General features: G+C 45.1%; 1 protein-coding gene across 4 annotated transcripts in view; it reads left to right on the top strand.

Moving 5' to 3' along the window:
- The window catches only part of GLI3 (GLI family zinc finger 3), a 268,288-nt gene that overhangs the window by 119,204 nt on the left and 125,314 nt on the right, over positions 1-23,770 (top strand). The window contains exon 1 of one of the 4 annotated variants that reach the window (XM_072965246.1): positions 6,278-6,341. The exons of the other annotated variants lie outside the window; for them this stretch is intronic. The gene's annotated coding sequence lies outside the window, so the exon portion shown is untranslated. Of the gene's footprint in view, positions 1-6,277; positions 6,342-23,770 lie in introns of those variants that run through there. 4 annotated transcript variants of the gene reach the window in all.

Genomic DNA, 23,770 nt, shown 5'->3' with positions numbered 1-23,770 from the left:
ATTTTATTTTTTATTTTTTTTAATTGAAGTATAGTCCGTTTATAATGTTGTGTTAATTTCTCGTGTACAGCATAGTGATTCATATATATATATATATATATATATATATATATATATAAAGTATATAAATTCCTTTTCAGATTCTTTTTCATTATAGGCTATTACAAGATATTGAATATAGTTCCCTGTGCTATGCAGTAGGACATTGTTGTTTATCTATTTTATATATGGTAGTTAGTATCTGCAAATCTCAAACTCTCAATTTATCCCTTCCCACCCCCTTTTCCCTCCTGGTAACCATAAATTTATTCTGTAGGTCTGTGGGTCTGTTTCTGTTTTGTAAATAAGTTCGTGTGTTTCTGGCTCTGCCAGGTCCTGGCTCTGTGACCTCGGATGAAGGGTTGGATTCATCTCAACTTCTGGTTTATCACTTGGAAATTGGGGAGAAGTATATTGCTTTCCCATAACTTTTGCATGAAGAAAAACCCTAAATAAATATATAGTAAATAAATGGTGAGAACACCTTTGTGTGTATCCCATTAAGGTTGTTAAGCTTTAGAGAGAACGGGCATGTTTGCAAACCAGAGGTTGGTACTTTGAGCTCCTATTTAAAAGACATCCCTGTATTAAAGACAAAGTCGGGGGAGGGTATAACTCAGTGGTAGAGCACACGCCTAGCATGCAAGAGGTCCTGGGTTCAATCCCCTCCTCTTAAAAAAAAACAAACCTAATTACCTCCTTCCCCCCCTAAAAAAAAGAAGATTGCTGTTAATTAAAGACAACATCGAATCTTTCTCTGTGTCCCATTGGCAGGACCTCTTGATAGCTCTTGCCGGTATCATGGCGCTTGAAATCTTGGACAGTGAGAGATGCTGTTCAGGTGGGCAGTTAAGGAACCACGGTGTGGAGGTGTCGGGTGCCGTCCTGACCTGGAGAGGCCTCAGTTCCTCGGGGGCAGCGTATCCCAGGCCACAGAATCCACAGGGGCGTGTGGAGCACGGAAGCCCCAACTTGGGTTTTTTTTTTTTTTAAATGGCATTTCAACGTGCCCCCGCACCCCCCACAGATCCACCCTCATCCCTTTCATCTAAACTCTGTGTAAATTAGCACATGTGGCCTCTGAGCGCATCCACTTTGCCAGAGGCACTTTCATGTCACCAGGCAGCTCCAGCCTGAAGCACCATTTGTGCCACTTCCCTGCAAAAGCGGGCGGCCAAGCCAGTCAGACTGTTTCCAGTGAAGAGTCCTGGTCCTTTGCAAGCTTCTTCAGACATCTTCCCCCCGCCGCACCCACTTCCCTGAGACCAGATCAGGCCCATCGGATGGGAAGGCTTCCCCGTTCGCCATGCCCAGTGTGTCATCTTTCTTAAAACCGCGTTGCAGCCATTAATGTCAAAGTGGCTTGTCTTTCTCAAAACTGTTTGAAAAGGCATTTGGTGCTTGGTTCTGCAACATGGAAAATGACCTGTCAGAGAGCTGCCGGCCTTATAAATCAAGGACTCAGCCACAGAAGGATGCACCTGGGTGATGGGAGGGCAAACGTGGCTTCAAAAGGCATCCTCGGCATCGCAGGGCCCTTCCTTTGCCACTCCCAGCGCTCTCTCCTTTCTGTGTTAGTTGCCTCCTTCTTCTCTGTCCTCCCTCCTGTCCTTCTGACCAGCATGTTGAGGGAAATCTGAACAGTCTGTATTCCGTGACACTGCCATCTTTAAATGCCAACACCAAAAACTCGTATTGGACTAAAGACCTGGAATTCCAGCAAAGTCAGGAACTCTGGCTGGTGGGTTGGAACATTCGCCCGCCATTGAAAGTGTGCCTCGGAGCCATGACCCCAGCTCCGGAGGAAAAACACATTTTCATTCATGAGTGACACCTATCTGTGGATACCTCCCCATTGGCCAAAGTGGGCACCTTGAGGACTTCGTGGATGGGCCAGAATTGCTCTCAGTTGCTTGGATGGAAGAGGGATCTCCAAGATGACACGCTCACCATTGTGAGACCACGGGCTGAGCCCTCAGTCCGTTACAGGGTGCTGAAAGGGATGTGGCTTTAGCTGTGTGTCTGGATGGATTCTGTTCGTGTTTTGATATGTTTTTGTTTTAGTATTCCTGAAAATATGGCAAGATGATCTACATAACAGATGGGGAACCTAATTCTCTGTGGGGAATGCTTTCACTCAGTCTGGTAACACAATAATGAGGAAACAGAGACGAGAAAGGGGACAAAAATGAGTACCCGTGCGAGCCCCATGTCTCTAATGGGCCCCAAATCATTTTCCTACACTGAGAAATGTAAGAGGGCTTCCCCCTTTCCTCTCAAGGGGTCTAGCTAGCTTTTTAAAAAATTGTTCATATAACAATAAAAGCATAAGGGGACATTTTATGAATTGGTTGATAAAGCATCTCATATATTTAGAAAGGCAATTTAAAAAAAAAAACAAAAATACTTCAGCTTAATTCAGTTCTCCGCACGGCTAAAACTTGGGCCCGGTCCTCTGCGTATTAGTGAAGATGTTTGGTTTACTAAATTTATTCACCAGTTTCAAAGACCCAGAATTTCTTAGTATAAATGTAGTTTACAAGTAGCTCATCTTGTCCCTTTCCTCTATTTTCTTGATGCCTTTTAAATATTTGATCACTCCAAACTAATCCCTGTAAGTTCATGGGCTGCTGTTTCATAAGATTTTAGAGGTTGTAAGTTGAGCATTTAAACAGGGAACCTAGACCTGCAGGTGGGTCACATGGAAATTGTTCTTCTCTTCATTTGAATTTGAGTTTTTCTGACATTTGACATGTTTGGAACCCAATAGTTTCCATCAGAGTGGGCTTTGCAGACATATATGTTCATAGAAAAGATTTTTTTTTTAGTGTTTCCACCTTGTGGCTTTAGAATGATTTCAAAACAAATCTTACCAATTAAGGAAGTATCTCCAGTGGTCACCTCTGCCCTCAGACTGAGCTGTCCGCTAAAGACTGCTTTCTTCTCAGGCTTTGGAGGGAAAAATGAACACAGCCCTCAACAATCTCTGGTTCAGTCCTGTTTTTTCTGTAGCTGTGGGAGGGGTGACAGATGTTAGTACTTGGCCACCAACCCAAAATTATATAATATGCTATGAAAATAAATCCCTCGATGCAGGTGAGATGAGAAATGAGTCAGGGCCTAAGACTACTTACATGTGCCTTTGCTTTCCATAAAATGACCTCACCTAAGAAGAAATTTTGCTTTTTTTCTTATCCAAGCAACGTAACACGTACCTGGCCCCACAGTCTGCCCCTGTTAGCGAGGCTGGCTCATTGGGATGCTCTGATCCTAGGGAGCTGGCTGCAGAACCTTCCTACCCACGTGCCTGATGGAGCCAGACAGCATCCACATCACCTGAGCGATTAGATGCCTGGAGGATGCGAAGGGAGGTGGTCTACACAGTGTTCTTTTTGGAGAAAGGAAAATGCAGGCTAGTTGGGAGTTTGCAGAAGTGTAGGAGAATGATTTGGGGTCCATTAGAGAAAGGGGGCTTGCACTGTTACCAATTTTTGTCCCCTTTCTCCTGGCTCTTACCTCATTATTAAAAATCCCATGTGGGTTTTTTTTTTCCAATTAATTTCAGTTGATTTTTGTCAATTACGTCCTGACCCAGCATACACACATGGGCACATCTACACTGATAAGATTTCTTTTCTTTTTATATTGAAGTATAGTCAGTTTACACTGTTGCATCAATTTCTGATGTACAGCAAAATGTTCTAATCATACATGTGCAAACATATATTCCTTTTCATATTGTTGTTCATTATAGGTTACTACAAGATACTGAATATAGTTCCCTGTGCTGTACAGTAGAAACTTGTTGTTTATCTATTTTATAGATAGTAGTTAATATCTGCAAACCTCAAACTCTAAATTTATCCCTTCCCACCCCCTTTCCCCCAGGTAACCATGAGTTTGTTTTCTGTAGCTGTAAGTCTGTTTCCGTTTTGTAAATAAATGTCCATCAACAGATGACTGGATAAAGAAGTTGTGGATACACACATACACACACACACACACACACACACACACACACACACACACAAATGAAATACTACTCAGCCATAAAAAAGAATAAAATAATGCTATTTGCAGCAACATGGATGGACCTAGAGATCATCATTCTAAGTGAAGTATGCCAAAAAGAGAAAGAAAAATACCATATATCACTCATATGTGGAATTAAAAATAAACAAGAACTTATTTACAAAACAGATATACCATATACCGATAAATTTCTGAGTTATGGGCCAGGAAAGGGCCCCTGGGCAAAACATGACTGTAGGGTCATGGGCTTCCATGTCACAGTAAAGAGGTGTCACCTAAAGATGGCCCAGGGACACCTTTCTTCTCCCTGGACCTCTTTGCCCTAATAGCCAACTCAGTCCTCCAGCCATCCTTGCTCTTAAGAAAGCACTTAGGTGTTTCTCACTTATCATGCTGATATCTATTTTTCCTCAGGCTCCAGTTGTTAACTTGATTATCTCTTCTCTCCTGGCTGGGCTGGGATCTCAGTTTCCTCATCTGTAAAATGGGTTGGCAGTAGTACCTTCCTCAAAGGGTGAATATGTCTCTAGCCTATAGACTCTTCTGGCATTCACCACGTCAGACATATTCATCATTATCATTCCCTAAATGAATGTTAGTTGGAATCTGAGGTATATTCTGTGGTCCTATAACCTAATATAGCTCCCTAAGTCGTTAAGAACCCAAGCCTTGTCTCTCAGCAGCAGAAGTTCCCTGCTTGGCTTCCTGGCCTGTGACAGTAGTTCCCTGGAGCCACAGTGAGACATACACCATTGGCAGAAAAAAGGCTTTATTTCCAGGAAAAGTTCATGATCTCTTCTTTAGACCCCAGCTATACTGGTGACATACCAGTCATAGGGAAGGTATTGGGGTGAAGTTTCCCCAGTCAATGTTTGTGGGTGTCACCAGCATCTCCTGCCACTGGGCACATTCTCTTTCACATTCTCCATCCCTGGTGGCTTCATGTTGTTGCCCTCAAGCTCGTGTTCCCTTAATCTCCAAGGCCTCCTGCCCTGGAGCTGGATCCTGGATGGCCGCACCGGGGATGTGTCCATTGCAGAGCTGGTGCCGTGGGGGGCCATCCAGATGGAGCCCTTCCAGTGTGCCCAGTCTGCCTGTCATCCTGACAGGATACTTGGAGGGGCTCTAGAACTGGAGTTCTTGCTGTGTCTCAGGAGCCCGACGTCGACTGCTCCAAACATTCTCCCTCTTTGGAGGAATGCCTCCCTTAAAAAAGATGGTTTCTTGAAGTTACCACTTCCCTTCTCCTGATGTCCTGTTCGTGCTTGCACCCTCCTGATGGTCTTCCTGATTTCTGGGAATGTTGCTGCCTTCCTCATCTTCTCTAAATGTCCGGAGGAGCATCTTACCCCTCTGCTCCATGGCCGCGGCTCCTCACGAACAGCATCCCACAACCCCCTTGAGCTGATCTCCTGCCACTGGGCACCTATGAGAACCCTTTGCTTTTTTATTTATTTATTTTTTTAATTTTATGTTTGTTTTGTTTTTTTGTGTGTGGGGGAAGGTAATTTGGTTTATTAATTTATTTTAATGGAGGTACTGGGGGTTGAACCTGGGACCTCATGCGTGCTAAGCATGCGCTCCACCACTGAGATTTACCCTCCCCTGAGAATCTTCTGCTTTAATCAGACTTTTAAGTTGCTTTAGGGCTGCGATTCCCCACGTCGGAACACCTTCAATCCCCACACCACGAGTAGATGCCCTCCCTGCTACTGTTCAGGCCTCGGTCTGGGCTCACTCCTCCCAGAAGCCTCTGTGGCGGGTCTAGTCTTACTCCTCCCAGAAGCCTCTGCCGCGGGCCTGGGGTCACTCCTCCCAGAAGCCTCTGCCGCGCGGGTCTGGGCTCACTCCTCCCAGAAGCCTCTGTGGCGGGCCTGGGCTCACTCCTCCCAGAAGCCTCTGCGGCGGGACTGGGCTCACTCCTCCCAGAAGCCTCTGCCGCGGGTCTGGGCTCACTCCTCCCAGAAGCCTCTGCCGCGCGGGTCTGGGCTCACTCCTCCCAGAAGCCTCTGCCGCGGGCCTGGGGTCACTCCTCCCAGAAGCCTCTGCCGCGCGGGTCTGGGCTCACTCCTCCCAGAAGCCTCTGCGGCAGGCCTGGGCTCACTCCTCCCAGAAGCCTCTGCCGCGGGTCTGGGCTCACTCCTCCCAGAAGCCTCTGCCGCGGGCCTGGGCTCACTCCTCCCAGAGCCTTTGCTCAGAGCTTAGTTTGGAGACTAGCTGAACGGCCACATGTCATTCCTGTTTGCTTATCCATTCGCGCCAACGGTGTGGTGAGTCCTCAATAATCTTTAATACTCCTTTTCCTGCTGATGAGCGATAGAGGGAAATTGAGGCTTGGAAAGGATGAATGGCTTGCCAAAGTTTGCATCATTCTGGTAGAGCTGAGATTTGAACCCAGGGTGACGGGTTTCCAAAACTTGTGTTTTTCTGGAGTTCTGCCGTCCCCAGTCCACCCTAGTCGCTTGCTACTAGCCAGCACCGGGATCTGTTTGGTGTCCCACTGTCCTCTAAACTCACATTCACCAAATAAACTGACATCCCTCTTTAGAAAGAAGCACAACCTGTCTGTGCTGTTGAGTCATTGCAAGCCCCTCCCTTCTCTCTGTTGGTCTGTGGCTGGCTTACTGCCAATCAAAATAATTTTATTTTGATCATAATTTTCAAAATATAAAGGAATTGGCAACACCAGTATTCACCAAACCAGTAATTGGTTTCCTGTGTTTCTTGGATACCAGGGTGGGAGGCATTTTGATACCTGGTTATTCTGAGTTCCTTGGTTTTCTCTGATTGTCCCTTCACACCCTGGGCTTTGCCTTCCGTGGACTTAGTACAGTTTTTAATTACACAATGATCTGTGTGATGAATTAACATCTATCTTCCTCATTCTCACTAATGGCACGAGGGCACGAGCCACGTCTCTGTGGCTGAGGCTGTGCCCTGAGAGCCCAGCATGGCACCTGGCCCAGTAGGTAACATCCATATATTTGTGGAAGTTTGAATAAATGAATGGATGAATGTATGAATGAGTGAGGATGCACCTTTATTCAGGTGTCCTCCATAGGGCTGCAGAAAATTTGGTTGTAAGGGGAATTTTTTTTTCTATCACATTAGATTCTAAAACTAAAAATTATTTATGCAGAGAAACTACCAGTGTATCTTGGAAATATTTGAATGGAGAATTTTATTTGTTTCCTATTTTTTTTTTAGAAAAAAAAATAGGGAACAATTTTTTTGTTGTTTGTTTCTTATATTTTCTATGAGATTCTTCCACTTCCCACTTTATATTTTTTTGGCACTGTCTGGCGCTACCTTCAGGCCTCTTATGATTTTTGCTGCTGTAATGAAACGAAGCCTTGTGTAAGAAGTATGTGCACGGTCCTCCCATTTAATGCCATTAATAGGAAAGTTATACAAGGCTTCCTATAATGAAGTATCCAAAATCGGGACAGCTGGCATCCTGTAACAAAGTATTCTGAATCTATTGTGTTTTTGGTCAATATTCCCATGTGTCAAGGTGAAGTTAAACCCTTTCTTTTTCCAGTGGAAAAACTGTTGTTCACAGTTGACTGCTAATTGTGCTAATTTTAGAGTGTGCTGTTTCTTTTTACCAGTAAGCCCTCTAGTTCCAGGATACAAGGTTTGTATCTTTATCAGTAGGTATCTCTTCATCTTATTTGTTGATTCTTCGTTGTTCTGAAACCTCTTGTCCGATAGTGTTAGCCTCAGGTCCAGGAAACAGGTTTCTCTGGATAAAGCCCATTTCCACTCTGCTGTGCTCTGTTCATTATTTTCACTGTCAGCTCTGAAAGCTCATCTGGAAAACGCCAGGGCTCCATTGGTTTTCCTACAGTCATCTCAGTGTGTCATTGTGTGGCTTCAAATGCAGTACCTTATGCTGTTATTCATTCCAGAATGTAGACCACTTTCCTCTCATGGCTTTCGGGTGTAGATCAGTCCAAACATCAACTACATCTTATTACAGCCCATGGGGTTTGTGTGCCCCTTAAAATTCCCAAAGTGCTAGACTTCCCAAAATTCTACTTTCCCAAGCATGGTGTTGCCTCTCCACCGAAGCAAGGTTGCTTCTCATCCTGTTCTCAGCTTCTCTACAGTTCCTGAGATGAACCACAGATATACTCATGGACACTGTCAGTCACCTTGGTGTTGTTGGAGGGGTGAGATTAGGAGTTAGGGTGAGGCTTGGGGTTGGAGTTGGGGTGAGGGTTAGCAAGGGGCTTTTATTTAGCTTGGGAAAAAAAGATTGGAGGGTGCATGATTACATGTCTTGGAATACTTAAAGAGCCATCATATGCATATATATATATAATGGAATATTACTCAACTATAAAAAAGAATGAAATTGTGCCATTTATAGCAACATGGATGGACCTAGAGATTATTACACTGAATGAATTAAGTCAGACAGAGAAAGTCAAATATCCTATGATATCACTTATATGTGGAATTTTAAAAAATGGTACAAATTCTAGTTACAAACCAAAAACAGACTCACAGACATAGAAAACTAACTATGGTTACCAAAGGAAAAAGGGTAGAGAGGGATAAATTGGAGGTTGGGGATTAACAGACATACACTATTATATATAAAATAGATAAACAACAAGGATATACTGTATAACACAGGGAACTATATTCAGTTTCTTGTAATAATGTAAAATGAAATAGAATCTGAAAAGAAATTATATATATGTATGTGTATAACTGAATCACTTTGCTGTACACCTGGAAGTAACATTGTAAATCCACTACACTTTAATAAAATTTTTTTTTCAAAAAGGAGCCATCACATGGAAAACCAATTTCACTTAATGTGGGCAGCTTCAGAAAACAGGACTAGGACCAACTGATGGGTGAAAGTTAGGGGGAGGCATACTTGCCAGTGCAGAAGGGCTGGAGTTCTCATCCACGGAGCAACTTTAGAGGGGAGTGAGTGGATGTCTACTTAGGCACCGAATGCAGTAGGTAAACAACTTTTAATGTACCTTCTGGCTCTGAAATCCTGTAGTTTTATTAGGTTAAGCCATTTTAGGACAATCTTTTCTTTTCTTCCCATGGAGCAGGGATTGTGGATTCTTTTTGTGGTTCAAGTTAAAGAAGAAGTCTTATCACTAACCATTTCCTCTCCTCTTGCTTTGAAATGGTCACACTTTCAGTCCAGTTGTGTTTGAACACTGTACAGAGAGACAAGGGCTCTGAGTACTGTTGTCCAGGCTGTTCACTGCACAAAGGACCGAGCTAAGAAGGCTGAACTTGAGCAGGCACTCTGCTTACCAAACTATGCTTATACCCAGAGGAGGGGGCTATCTTTCTAATTTGCAAAAAAAAGATACCATCAGCTCACCAAGCTGAGTGCCAGGGGGCTGGGTCTCCCCTGAGGAGGCACAGTTTTCTAATAATATGTGTCCACACAGATATTGTCCACACAGCTGGTATGAGTCTGGAGGGAGGTATACCATTCATTTGTAGTTCATTAGGACGATAGATTGAGCCTAGACAACACGTGCGGTTTTATTGGTGAATTGTACTAAATGCAATGCAACCATTGCCACTAATAGTGAGAAATTCCGTTATTTTTGCCAGCTCACCAAGCATTCCGATCTTGGAAGTATTTGGAGGATTTGTTGCATTTTCCACTTTGCATTTGAAAATTTGGTATTGTGAGGACATACCCTGTACATTCTCCTGAGCTGAGGAATTCCTTTTGACTCTTTTACTCACTGTTACGTGTGATTTAGAGGCAGTGGGCAGTTATGAATACTGGGCACATACAGCCTCCCTGGATTCTCAGACTTATTCGAAGCAGGCTATGAGTGTGTCTGTGATGAGGACGAACGTTAAAAAACCCAGTGCACCGCAGGCAAGATCAGTTTTTTAAAAAAATAAAAAACAGCAAACAAAAGGAAGCAAAACACGCCTCAGGTTGCTACTACAGAGGAGCAGTTCTTGGAACAGGCACCAGAGATGCAAAGTGTCCCCAGAGACGGATTCCTTCCCTGTTTCAACCCCCTCAGTGGTTGTGACTGTCCCTCCCTCCTCTGGAATGTACAGGAAATGAACTCACCACGCCCACCCATTCACAAAAAACCTGGAAGACTGCCACCTTCCCGCCACTGTTCTCTGGCCTCTCCGCTGCCTATCCCCACCTCCACCCCTCGTGCTGTTCTCAAGCTGCAAGAAGTGAGGAGCTTGGGCTCCGCTGGGCTATTGCATCAAGCCTGTGGTTCTTCTACTGTGACATATTTTTATCTTATTGAAGTGAAACTGGTATATAACATGACATCAGTTTCAGGTGAAATTTGTATACACTACAAAGTGATCACCAGTAAATCTGGTTACCATCCATCCCCATATGATTGATACCCTTCATCCATTTTGCCCACCCTGTACTGTAACCTCTTTTCCTCTGATAACTACTGGTCTATTCTCTCTGTGAGTTGTTTTGTTTTTGTTAGATCCCACATATACTTGAGATCACATGGCATTTGTCTGTCTAACTTATTTCACTTAGCATAATACTCTCAATGTCCATCCTTGTCACAAATGGTAAAGATTTCATTATTCTTCATGGCTGAATAATATTTCATTATACTTATGTACTGCAATTTCTTTATCCATTCATGGACTCTTTATGTTGTTTCCATATCTTGGCTATTGTAAATAATGCTACAGTGTACATGGGGGTACAGATAACTTTTCAAGTTTGTGTTTTTTATTTTCTTTGGTTAAATACTCCCAAAATGGGATCCTCTGCCCGCTTTTTAAATTGAAACATTTATTTTTTGCTATTAAGTTGTTGAGTTCTTTACATATTTTGGATATTAACCCCTTATCAGATATGTGATTTGCAAAAAATTTTCCCATTGAGTAGGTTGCCTTTTCTTTTTGTTGATGATTGCCTTTGCTGTGCAGAATCTTTTTAGTTTATTTCTGCCCTTGTTTTTTCAAGCAGATCCCAAAATTCAGTGCTAAGATCAAAGTCAAGGAACTTAGCCTGTATGTTTTCTTTTAGGAGTTTTATGGCTTCAGGTCTTATATTCAAGTTTCTAATCCATTCTGAGTTTATTTCTATGTCTGATGTAAGGTAGTTATCCACTTTCATGTTTTCACATGCAGCTGTCCAGTTTTCCTAAAATCATTTATTGAAGAGAGTGTCTTTTTCCCCATTGTATATTCTTGCCTCCTTTGTTGTAAATTAATTGAACAGAAATGTGTGGGTTTGTTTCTGGACTCTCTATTCTGTTCCATTGATCTATGTGTCTTTTGTTTTGATTTGTTTTGTTTTGTTTTTTCCAATACGGTACTGTTTTAATTACTACAGCTTTGTAAAAGTACAGTTTGAAATCAGGAAGCATGATGCTGCCTGGTTTGTATTTCTTTCTCTGGATCACTTTAGCTATTTGTAGTGTTTTATGGTTCCATACAAGTTTTAGGATTGTTTGTTTCCTGCGAAAGATGCCATGGGTAATCTGATAGAGATTGCATTGAATCTGTAGATTGCTTTGGGTGGTATGGACATTTTAACAATCTATGAGCGTGGACTATCTTTGCATTTATTTGAGTCTTCTTTGATTTTTTTCATTAATGTCTGACAGTTTTCAGCATGCAGGTGTTTCATCTCCTTGGCTAAGTTTATTCTTAGGTGTTTTATTCTTTTTGATGCAATTGTAAGTGGAGTGTTCTTACAATCTCTCTTTCTGATAGTTTGTTATTAGTGTACAAAAATTCAGTAGATTTCTGTATATTGATTTTGTTCCCTGAGACCTTATAGAATTCATTTATTAGTTCTAACAGTCCTTAGGGTTTCCTGTATATAGTATCTATACAGTTTTCTATATATAGTATCATGTCATCTGCAAATAGTGACAGTTTTACTTCTTCCTTTTTGATTTGGATGCCTTTTATTTCTTTTCTCCTGGCTAATTGCTATAGCTAGGACTTCTAACACTATGTTGAATAAAAGTGGTGAGAGTGTGCATCTTTATCTATTTCCTGATCTTAAAGAAGAATTTTTAGCTTTTCATTGTTGAGTATGATGTTAGCTATGGGTTTGTCACATATGGCCTTTATTATATTGAGATATGTTCCCTTTATATCCACTTTGCTGAGAGTTTTTCTCCTAAATGGACATTGAACAGATGCTTTTTATGCATCTGTTGAGGTGATTTTATGATTTTTTTCTCCTTCAATTTGTAATAGGGTGTTATCACATTGATTAATTTGTGGGTATTGAACCATCCTTGCATACCTAGAAGAAATCCTACTTGATCATGGTGTATGATCCTTTTAATGTATTGTTGAATTCACTTTACTAATATTTTGTTGAGGGTTTTGTATTTACATTTATCAAGGATATTGGCCTGAGATTTACTTCTCTTATAGTGTCTTGTCTGGTTTTGTTATCAGGGAAACACTGGCCTCATAAAATGAGTTTGGAAGCATTTCCTCCTCTTCAGTTTTTTGGAAGCATTGAGAAGGATGGATATTAAATCTTCTGTGACCTATTTCTTATGCCAAACACACTCATCCCCTGAGTTGAATACACCCTGTGCTCATCCACAAGTACACTCGTGACTTGGTGCTGTAGCTCTGAGCTGTCCTGACGCTTCGGCATTCGCTTCTCTTGTCAGAGCTCTTCACTGTTTCTTAATTGCTACAAATCAGTAGTTTTCAGATTTCTGGCAGTAAGATTTTAAAAAATACCTTGGGAGAGACCAACGTAGGGATGCCAAATACTTATTTGTCCAAGTACGGACAAGAGGGCTGGGGTGGGTTGGGATGCTGTAAACACTAAAAAAGTAACAAAAACATCGTCTACTCTTACCATCCATTCAAAAAAGGGGGCTGCTTTCACACCGTAAGAACTCATTAAGCAGAACACATCCTTTTAAGAAGAATAGGTGTGTGACACCTTCATCACTTTTAATTTCTTTAGTTTTCTTTAGCATCTATTCATACAACATAAACTTAGACTTCCAGTCACTATGTGGAGGTGGAAAGAATGAGCTTCCAGCCACAGAACAAATATAAAGCCACCAGGGAGCCCATCTTACCTGGGCAGGAAGCCACCAGATGGATGCCTTGACAGGGGTCTGTCCCTGCTCACGTGGCCGTAAAACCAGAAGTGACTGCGGTCCTATTGCTCCTTCATGCTGACCTAGCCCTCTAACCCTAGCCCCTAACCCTAACCCTCTATAACCTGTTGTGACTGAGGGTCCTGTATCTACTGCTGTGGTCTTAGTGGTGGCAGATCTAGGGGCACTGAGAGGTGTAGGGATGCTGTGCAGCGAGTCAGAGAGGAGGGTGGGCCCTGAGGCTTTAGGTGGAAGTCATCCTGATTCTGAGGCTCAGCCACAGGTTCAGCCTCGGCCCCTGGCCTTCTCTCTCTCAGAGAAGGAGCAGGTATCAACACTGACAGCCAGCAGCAGGGACACTGCGGGCTGAGGGTGCTTGTGGGACAGTGAGGTGAGACTGTTGGATGGCCAAACAGACTAGAACCACAGGGAAACAGGGGCCGGAAAAACACATGCTTCCGCCTGCCTGCCCAGCTGCTCCCGCCCCAGCCTCATTTGGCTGTTAACCAATTTAGCCTGCTTGGCTGAAAACCAAATGTAAACGGGATACGAGAAACCTTTAGGGACTCAAAGGAAGGCCTCGAAGTTTCAGTGTGTGCTGAGAAATTTGATTTCCTAGTGGGGTGTCTGGGCCACTTGGATGACCTGAGGCACCTGGAGTGTCAGCTCACACCCCGCTGTCTCCTGTGACAGCAGGCAGCCAGGGAGCCGCTCTTGTGATGGGGCAGAGCTTCCTCTTGGCTTGAGGAAAATTCATTTCCATCCTGCAGATGGGAATGAGAGCTGGTTACTCCTGAGGCTAGCACAGGGCAGGCCCGGGCCTTAGGTGGAAGGATTCCAGCTTGCAAATTCCTGCTGTTGGCTTGGTGAAGGGGAACTCAGGAATGCTGCCTCTTCATTCACACAAACATTTCCTGAAAAGATTTTCTATCATCTGTGATTTACTTAAGTACACATTATCTTCTTTTGTAATCTCTCCCTGATTTCCTTTCTCTTTCCTCGCCCGCCCTTGCAACTCTTTCTTGTCCACTTCTCACTTTTCTCTCTCTCGGCCAATACTTTTTTTTTTTTTTCATGGAGTTTTGCTTTCATGTTGTTTTTTGTACGCATTTGAAACTAAAATGCGTGCTTCTCAGAAACCAGATTCTCTCTGAAAAATAATTTGGAGGATAGAGTTGAAATCCAGTTCCCAATGCAGATGTTAAATATGAAGCAGACACAAGAAACAGTCATTTAGAACCTGATTATCAACCTGCTTAAGGGCACATTCGGTTGCTGTCCTTTCTTTGCCCACCTGAATTCAGGGTGTGTCGGTGCAGACATGTGCCAGACCAGGCCTAGCTCTAAAAGACCCTGCGGCCAGTTATTTCTCCTATCTGTGGTTTCCTCACCTATAAAATGAAGACGGAATTTTATGTCTTGTGTTTCTTTGGATAAATCCAGATCATGATTCTGAAAGTTCCTGGCTGTCTTACTTTGGGTTGCTATAACAAACTACCATGCAGAGGGTGGTTTATAAACAACAGAAATTTGCTTCTTACAGTTCTTGAGGCTGGGGAGTCCAAGATCAGGGTGCTGGTAGATTTGGTGTCTGGTGAGGGCCCACTTCCTGGTTCATAGATGGTCACCTTCTCACTGGGTCCTCGCATGGTTAGTTATCCCTGGAGTCTCTTCTTCGAAGGACACTAATCCGATTCCCAAGGGTTCCACTCTCCTGATCACATCACCTCCCAAAGGTTCCACCTCCTAATATGATCACATTGGGATTAAGGTAATAACCTGGATTTTGGGGGGATGGAGACATTCAATCCATTACACTGGCAATACTTTGTAACTTTGTTTCTCTGAATCCATCCATCTGCAAACATTTGGAGGCCAGGGATTTGAAATGTGTGTTTAATAAATGATGGTTTCATAATCTCTTACCCACTACATATGGGAATCTCAGCATCACATTAATTCAATAAATATTTAGAAATTCTTACTAAATTCCATACTGGGTTTATGGGATTCAAGGACTAGTAAGACATTTTTCCTGCCCTGTCTTTTTGCCAATTGTGGAAATGGGATGTGAGAAGCCCTTGAACTGACGCGTGAGTAAAATTGGAGAGGGGGGTTGCCAGCCAGTTTCCCAGAATGGGGGACATTTGGGTTGGGTATTCAAGAACACTGGGTACTGAGTATCTAGGTAAGTTTTCTGTGATGCCTTTTTTAACATCAGTCTTTGATTTGATTGTAATGTTGACTGTCAGAGACATTAAGTTCAAGACTTTACTGAGCATGATAGAGTCTTCACGACTGGTCCATCAGGCAGCATTTTACGAGGTGTTGCTTTTATCCCCTTCAGGTGGAGGTAATAAGCATCCTCATGCACATGATACACTGGGTCCTCACACATATGTGCACTTATAGTGAACAATAAAGAAAGAAAAGGATGGGGGGAGGATATAGTTCAAGTGGTAGAGCCCATGCTTAGCATGCATGGGGTCCAGGGTTCAATCTCCGGTACTTCCTCTTGAAGTAAATACATAAATTTAATTACCTCCCCCTCCTCCCCCAAAAAAAACTATTTAAAAAAAATAAAACAGGTGGCACAGTGAATATTAACAGGCCCGCCAGCACTCACCTCTCCTAGACGGAGCACGTTTATTATCCACTACATTGTCATTACTGTTATCTCCTCTTTCGTTAACTTTGCTATTATTTAAGGTTAGTGGAAATGGCTTATCAAATTGTGGTGCTTTTATTTCCACTGTTTACATGTTTCCTGAATCTTTTCACGTGCTGTTTTTATCCCTGGAGCTGAGAGAGAGATTTAGAGTCTCAGCCTGGCCCAGGGTCACCTTGGACAAGTGATTTCGCCTCTTTGTGGATCCATGTCTGCAGCTGAAAAAAATGAGAATTTAAAGTCCTGCCCACTTGAATGGGATGTTAAAAGGCCCCGGTGAGATAGTGTGTGGAGCGCACTTGGCACAGTGCTTGGCTAAAGTGGAAAAATGGAGACACTGGAGGCTCCCCAGTTACCATGGGTCACACAGAGCTGTGGTCAGCTCCTGGCCTTGCTTCCTTTTTAATCGGATGCATTTGGTCTTTGAGTCATCTCGTGGGATAGATTGGAGATGAGATTAGAAGGTCAGCTATTTATAGCCTTGTATGGTTCAAATATGTCCACACATGTTTGATTCTCCTGCCCTAAGGGATAGGGCCTAATTCTGCTTCCTGGACTTAATGACAGTTCTAGGGTATTGCAGAAGTGATGGCATGTTCCTTTTGAATTAGGTTATAGAGGATGCTGGCATCCATCATGGGTGGGCCACTCACTCTGGGGCTAGATGGCTGCCCTATCATGATCCTCTTAGGCAGCCTATGGAGAGACCTGTGTGTAGGAACTGAGATTGCTTGTGACTCTGCAGATGTCCTGGGAGGCACATCCTCCTCAGCCAGGCCTTGAGATGACCACCATCTGGGGTTAATAGCTTGGCTGCAACCTTAAGAGAGACCCTGATCCAGAACCACCCAGCTAAGCTGCTTCCGTATCCCTCAACCACAGGAACTGTGAGATAGTAAGTGTCTATTGTTTTCAGCTGTTAAACTTGGGGTCATTTGTTACGCAGCAGTGGATGACAAATGCAGGATCTAATCTGCAGAGTGGAGTTGGAAATGTTTTCATTTTTTAATTTGATGTATGTTGTAACGTGCCTCAGTTGAGCCCCTATAGTGCTGTGGTTAGTTCACTGATTCAACACCCCATGTACCTGTATTCAGGTGGTTTTTAGGACTCAGCTTTCAAAAGGCTCTGCTTGACTTCAGGGCAAGCCAGAGAAAAGTGCTTGCCACCTGCAGTTCAGACCCCTTTTCAAACCTTTCATGACCCACTTCTGAGGCAGGAACTTTTAGAATCATAGGCAACCCCATCATAGGAAGAGAATTGGGGGTTACCTGGCCCAGAGCCCGCTTTCAGCCAGGTAAGGTATTATCCTGACTTCCCTGATGAGGCTTTGAAGTGACTCCTGGGGCTGGTACGGCTGGTCAGTGGCTGAGCTGTGGGGTTTTATCCCATCAGCCATGGTTATTGGAAAATAAACAACAGAAACTGAGTCCAATTCTTTCATTGACAAGAACTGCTGGGATGACATCGGGAACTTGGGGCTGTCAGAAAAGCCAGGGAAGCAGGTGTCTTTTGAGGCCAGGTGTGGGAGGAGGGTTTTAAAGAGGGACCGTCTCTTCCGGGGAGAATGAACTCCAGCCTTTTTTCCTTTTCATCCTCTCATTTCCCAAGGCTCAGCCGCCCAGGAGAGACCCAGCTGTCAGAGCCAGGTGCTCTAGCTCTCCTGGACAGTGAAGCTCCTGGCTTTTTGATTCACCCTCTTACAAAGCCATTACGGTAGAGGAGTAATTCCCCAAAGGAAATCAGTTCTTTGGGAAGAAGGAATGGATGTTCTCCAGCCAAAAAAAAAAAAAAAAATGACTGAGGCCTCCTGCATGTGATTTTCTCTCCTCAGAGTTTCTGAGGATTTTTTTATGGTCTTTATTTCTTGTAAATATTCACCACTGCTCCAGCCCAATAGGAGAACAGAATGTGGGCTCCTCTCCAAGAGTTGCTGCTGTACCGTGGCCTTCCTAAAACAAGATCGTGACATTTTCTAGGGTTCCCATAACAAAGTGTCACAGACTGGGAGGCTTGAAACAACAGAAATGTATTCTCTCACAGTTCTGGAGGCTGGAAGTCCAAAATCAAGGCACAGGCAGCACCGCTCTCCCCCTGAAACCTCTAGAGAGGATGCGCCTTCCTTGCCTCTTTGAGTTTCCAGTGGCCCCAGGTGTTCCTTGGCCGTGGCCTCATTCCAGTCTTTGCCTGTATCCCCATGGCCTTCCTTCTGTGTGTGTCTGTCCCGATTGTCTCTCCCTAGAAGGACACTAGTCACACTGATTTAGGGCCCACACTGATGACCTCATCTGACCCGATGACTTCCACGAAGACTGTTTCCCCGTAAGATCACATTCACACATTCCAGGGGTTAGCGCGTCAGCATATCTTCTTGGGGGACAAGATTCAACCCACAATACCGGGTGACTTATCGCATCCTTATTCTGCAATGTACCAGGTGGGCACACATTGCTGGATTTTCACAATCCTGAAGGGCCTCTGTGTGTGCTTCGGCTTTGCATTGCTCTTAGCTTCCGGAGCAAATGCTGGCTTTGATTGACCTGGCCTGCCAATGATCCTCTTGGTTTTAGAGAGCTGCCTGTGTCAAGGAGAAGTTCTTCATTATAAAGATATGTCGGTGCCGGTTACAAAGGAAGAAAGTAGATTTGCATTAATGTGAGTATCATCTTCGTGGAAAGTACTCTGGCCTGGGCACGCTTTTCACAGAAACTTCTAGAATATTAGACTGTATTTTGAAAGTGTGTTTTGTTTTAAATTTTACAGTATTGTATATTTGTTGTAGACAAGTGTGACATTACAGAGGAGAACACACTCTGTAAATGACAAATACTGTTACTGCTAACTTAAAAAAGGAGCTGCCTAGTATGCTCTATTTCACATATGGATTGACTGAGTCATGGACTGGCTGGTGGATGGATTTTCCGTCACAAATACAACATGGGAGACAGCATTGAATTCAAAAGATGTGATCGTTCAAGGTTAGCACCATGGCCAGAGGGTGGAATCTTGGCTTGCATTTGTATTTCCTGCTTGTGATTTCTGGCACTAAGCTCGTCAGACATGAAGTTGGTGTTGATACAGCTTCTGGTTTCTCTAAAAATGGCGCATCCTAGGGACTTCCTACGTGGGCGATTTGGAAACTGCTGAAGACTGAAGTCTTCCGGAGACAGAGCTTTCCTGGCCTTTGCAGGTCATGCTCCTAATGTCACCACCTTGGGATGAGGTGGGGGGGGTGACAGGGCTCCAGTCCCTGGAGGGAGGGCTGCAGAGGTCATTCTCATGGCTGTCCCACCATTAGAGTCCCAGGACCCCACAAAGATGTCACCCGTTCTATCCACCCCACAATCCAGCCTCACACCGTGTGCTGGGGCAGAGTAGGAATTAGGCTGTGACATTTCAGCCCACCCTCTCTGGACCCAGGGAAGATAAAGAAAACCTCGAACTGGCCCCATCTTAGGCAGGGTGGTAATTTTGGTTTCTCCTGGGGTAGCTGAGCATTTGGACTCTTTAAGGAATTAGGCACATTTTTAACTTTCCCGTCAAAAGCACTGTTAAAAAACAAGACATGAAGATAGTTCCAAAAGGCAGGATGCAAGAGACCTGTCGACATAGCACTTTCGACATGGCACTTTCCAGCGCACGCGCACTTCCACGTGCATTGTCTCAGTTTGGTTTGGAGTCCTGAAACGACCTGTGTGTGGCTAGAACAGATTTTAGACTTCAGAAAATGGATGTTCAAAGAAATGGGATCATCTATACAGGGTTATCCGGGGAGCATCCTCAGAGCTCTTTGTCGTACCGTTGCATCAGTTGGTACACCACGAAACAGCATCAGATCACCCCCCAGTTCCAGGTGAGGAAACTGGGATTCGGAAATCTTCAGAAAGAGAGCTCCCAAGGTCCTAATCTCTAAGTGGCTGAAATGGGGCTGACACTCAGAGCTTCTTTTTCCATTTAGTGCAGATCTCTTTTTAGTACAGCGTAGGGTCAGAGAGGTGGTGGAAGGCGGAGGGGTGAGCTTTTTTGTCTTTGATTTGGGTGGTGAAATGTGTGCTGACGTGACACCTGCATTCACTCTGGCTTTCTGATGGGCTCTCAGGGTAGTTCACGTCTCTGAGTCGCACCTCCAGGATGTGGTGAAAAACAGACCTTAGAGCCCTGACGTTCTAGGTTTAGACCCTAAATCCTCCACTTGTCTGCTGTGAGGCTGGGGGCCGATCGCTTAGCCTCTCTGAGCAGGAACCTTGTTATCTGAGTAGGTAATACCATGTGCCTCCTGGGATTGTTGTGGGAATTGAAGAAAGTAAATAAAGTTCTCAGACATGTGCTCTGCACACAGTAAGCCCTTAAGAGATGATTTTTCATCCTTTGCATGTCTAGTAGAGAACGCCCCATGCATCTGTTCTATAGGGTTCTACTGGGGTATCTGGGAAGGACAGGGCTGGAGCAGGACTGAGATGCTTTCCTCAAAGGAACTCAGGGTCATAAAGACACGTCCCGTACAGTCATGTCATTACTCGCTTCAGGATGGAGAAAACAGACAGCATGATCATTTTTAAGAAGCTACCTTTTTCTCTTTCAGACTGGCCTGGAGGCAGAAGACTTGGGAAGCTATTTTGTTAACATTTAGATCCATAAATAGAGCTTGCCAAACAGTCTTGCCACAGAAGGTCTAGGAGGCGAGATCTTGGCCATTTCCTTGGTCGTGGAAGCCCTAGGTGGGGTGGGCTTCGTGCTCCTGGCTATGGCGTATGAGGAGGGCTGCTGATGCCCGGGGGAGGGGTAGGACGCTGGACCTCACCTGCCTTTCCTGCCAGCAGTGCCCTCCTGTCCAGCTGGAGCCAGGGTGAGGGCCTATGGGGCTGGGACCCTCCGGGGTCTGGTGCTGGCTGATCTGCATCTCACATCTTCCACCCCAGGCCTCTCTGTCTTCCAGGGGGAGTGACTGTCTCTAACAGGGTGGCTGTGACAGATGCTGTGGGAATTCTGAGTTTGGGATAATGAGCTGTCATATGTCATTTCACTTAAACACAATAATACAAATATTTTGATCAAACATTTTCTCCAGCTGTTGAGCGAAAGCAATAAAAGCAGCAGGGAGCGCGGTGAATTCGCTGTTTCTGAAACTTTTTTTTTTTCTTTCTTTCTTTCTTTTTTTTTAGCCTCTGAAAGCTATTGCCTGTTAACTCTTTCTGTCTCTGTCTCTCTTCCCGCTCCTCTCCCTGGCCTTTCTGTTTTCCCACAGCAGGTCCAAGGCCGTAAATAGACAGAATTCAAGGCCATGAAGGGGCTGAAATTGACCACAGCTTTTATTAAACGTCCCTTCTGCTGGCCTCGGAGAGGCTGCAGCTGCTGCCACCTCATAAAACCCGCTTGGCCACTGCAGCCAACCCCCAGTGCCCCGACCTGTCCCTGCTCCCCTCCCTGGATACAACCTTGAACCTAAGGACTGGACTCACCTCCAACTGACTTTTGAGACAGACTTTCTTTTGGGGGCACCTGGTACTTGGTTCCTCTTCCTGGTTGGAATCTGGTTCCATGGTTAATTTCCTTCGTAGGTTTCTCCGTCTCATCCTGTCTGCTCTCCACTGCTCTGACCTGGCTCCTGGAATCTCTTCCTCCCTTCTCTTTGGGCAGAGAGGGCTGTGACCCCACAGTGAGCATCTCAGGGTGACAGGAGGTGCGGGTGTGGGTCAGGGATCCAGCGGGACCCGGGGGCACAAGCTCCTGGCAGATCGCGGCAATCTTGCTTTCCAGAGGGAAGGAGCAAGGGGTGTGACTGCTCTGAACACATCCTCCCAGCAGGAATTCCTAAAAGGAATGGCCTGTACTGCACCTTTTTTGTTAAACTCTGGCCTTGATTTTAAAAGAGCCATCTCTGACTCTGCAGTGCTACCAGATCTGACTTTTCTCATGTGAGCCTGGGGTGGGACAGATCGCATTTTTTACTTCACCCTCTAAAATTGTCTTTAAAGCTCCTTCCTTTTCTCTCCCTTCCTTAAATGGGGCTAACCTGCTTCCTGCTCTGGTTTCTAGGACACCTGCCTGACCCATCAGAGCTCTCCTCTGACTTCTGTCTTCCAGCCCCACCGGTGACTGGTGCCCTCCCTTCCCCTTACAGGGTGCTCAGATGCCTTCCATCTGTAAACAAAGTAAGACTTCCCAAAACAAAACCCCTCCCTTACCCTGACCCTGACTCTTGGTGGTCTCCCACTGCCACCCTGTCTCTGGCCCTCTCTTCTCCCTCCGCAGCCACATTTCCGGGGGCCTGTCATGGTCTTCGCCTCCCCAGCTCTCCGCCCGTACCACCCACTGCAGTGCACACCCCCTGCTCCCCGGGGAGGCACCACCTCCTCCCTTTGGCTTCTCCACACCACTCACTGCTGGCTTCCCCGGGTCTCGGGTTCTCCCCCTCACAGCTGTGCTTTGTCCTCTTCCTCTGCTCATCCCTTAACTGCTGGCCTCCCTCCACATGTCTTTTGATCATTGGGTCCCCTCTCCCTGGCCAATTTCACTCGCTCTGATGGCACTTGGCTCTGGAATTCCAGCGCTGGACCTGCCTTTCTCCTGGTCCCCAGATCCCACCTGCCCCAGCTTGAACCCATTCTCTGGCCTCTCACTCCTCCCGGGACCTTCCCTGCCTTATCTCTGGGATCCTGCCACTGCCTGCGGACACTGTAGGAATCAGCCCTGCCTTCTCTCTCTCATCCATATCCTTTCCTTCTTCCCCAGAGTGTCTTCTCCAACCATTCATTTCCGTTTACCGCTGCCCGGCAATGATTTTTGAGCCTTTACATGTCTTTAGTTCCCACCTATTTTTGTCCCATCCCAACCTATTCTCCACATGACCGCCAAAGTAGTATTTCCAAAATGCATGTCTGATCCTTCCAGTCTCTTGTGCCATTCCCCCCAGCTCCCTGGCATGGAACACAAGACCCTCCGTGGTCTGCCCTCCGTTTTTTCCACAGGGCAGTTGTTCTCAAAGTGCAGTCCCCAGACCAGCAGCGTCAGCATCACCTGGGAACTTGTTAGAAAGGCAAATTCTCTCTTCCCTCCTCTCCCCAAGCCTACTGACTCAGAGACTGTGAGGGCAGACCCAGCAATCTGCCCTGCAAGGAGCCCTCTGGGTGATGCAATTGGAAGACCAGGTGCTCTAAAGCAGCCCTGGACTCTTGGGGTCCCCAGACACCCCCTGCTGCTCAGTGCTCTCTCTCTGCAGGTTCCCTCACCTTGCTCCCGCTCGTCTTTCTGAACAAGGGTTTCCTCCAGGAGAGAAGGTTCCTCTGACCCTCTGCCCTCCCCACTGCTCCCCCTGCTCACTGCTCACCTGAGTGGCATCTTTTCATTGGGACTCTTGGAGCTGGTGTCCTTGTTGGTGGCTCTGTGACCAGTGAGTCCCTGATCTGCTCTTGGGCAGAACTGCCTGTTAGGGTCCCGTGTTCCCAGGGCCCACATAGTGGTGGGTGCTGGGTAGGCTTGCAGGCGCATCGATCTTCACTTATTTGTATGTATATTTATCAAACATTTATTGAGTCCTGACATGATGCGACTGAAGCAGCCCAGGAAATAATTCCTGGTTCTGGCTACCCAAGCTAGAACAGAGATTCCAAATAGTCGAAGAGGTGAGCGCAAATGATTTATCAGGGAAGCTGTGACTTGAAGGGCAGTTCAAGAGAGAAAGTAACATTTCAGGAACGACTGTGACTCTTTCCCAAAACTTCTCTTCAGCCCAAGATGCATTTTGGACAAGGTCTCTCCTCCTTGTCCTCTACTTGTCTTTCGTCCCTTTCTGTTTTCTTTAGCAGATAACAGAGAACTAAGGTAAATTCTCAGCATTGTTCTTCTGCGTTGAAGAAGGGTATCATGTCTTTGGCTCAGTCCTGACTTTGTTTGGGAGTGTTGCCCTTTAATGATTTTTGTGTTTTTTTAAACCACCCTG

The sequence above is a fragment of the Vicugna pacos genome, chromosome 7 (genome assembly GCF_048564905.1).
Source record: "Vicugna pacos chromosome 7, VicPac4, whole genome shotgun sequence".
Lineage (NCBI taxonomy): Eukaryota > Metazoa > Chordata > Mammalia > Artiodactyla > Camelidae > Vicugna > Vicugna pacos.
This window is presented reverse-complemented; position numbering and strand designations above follow the sequence as displayed.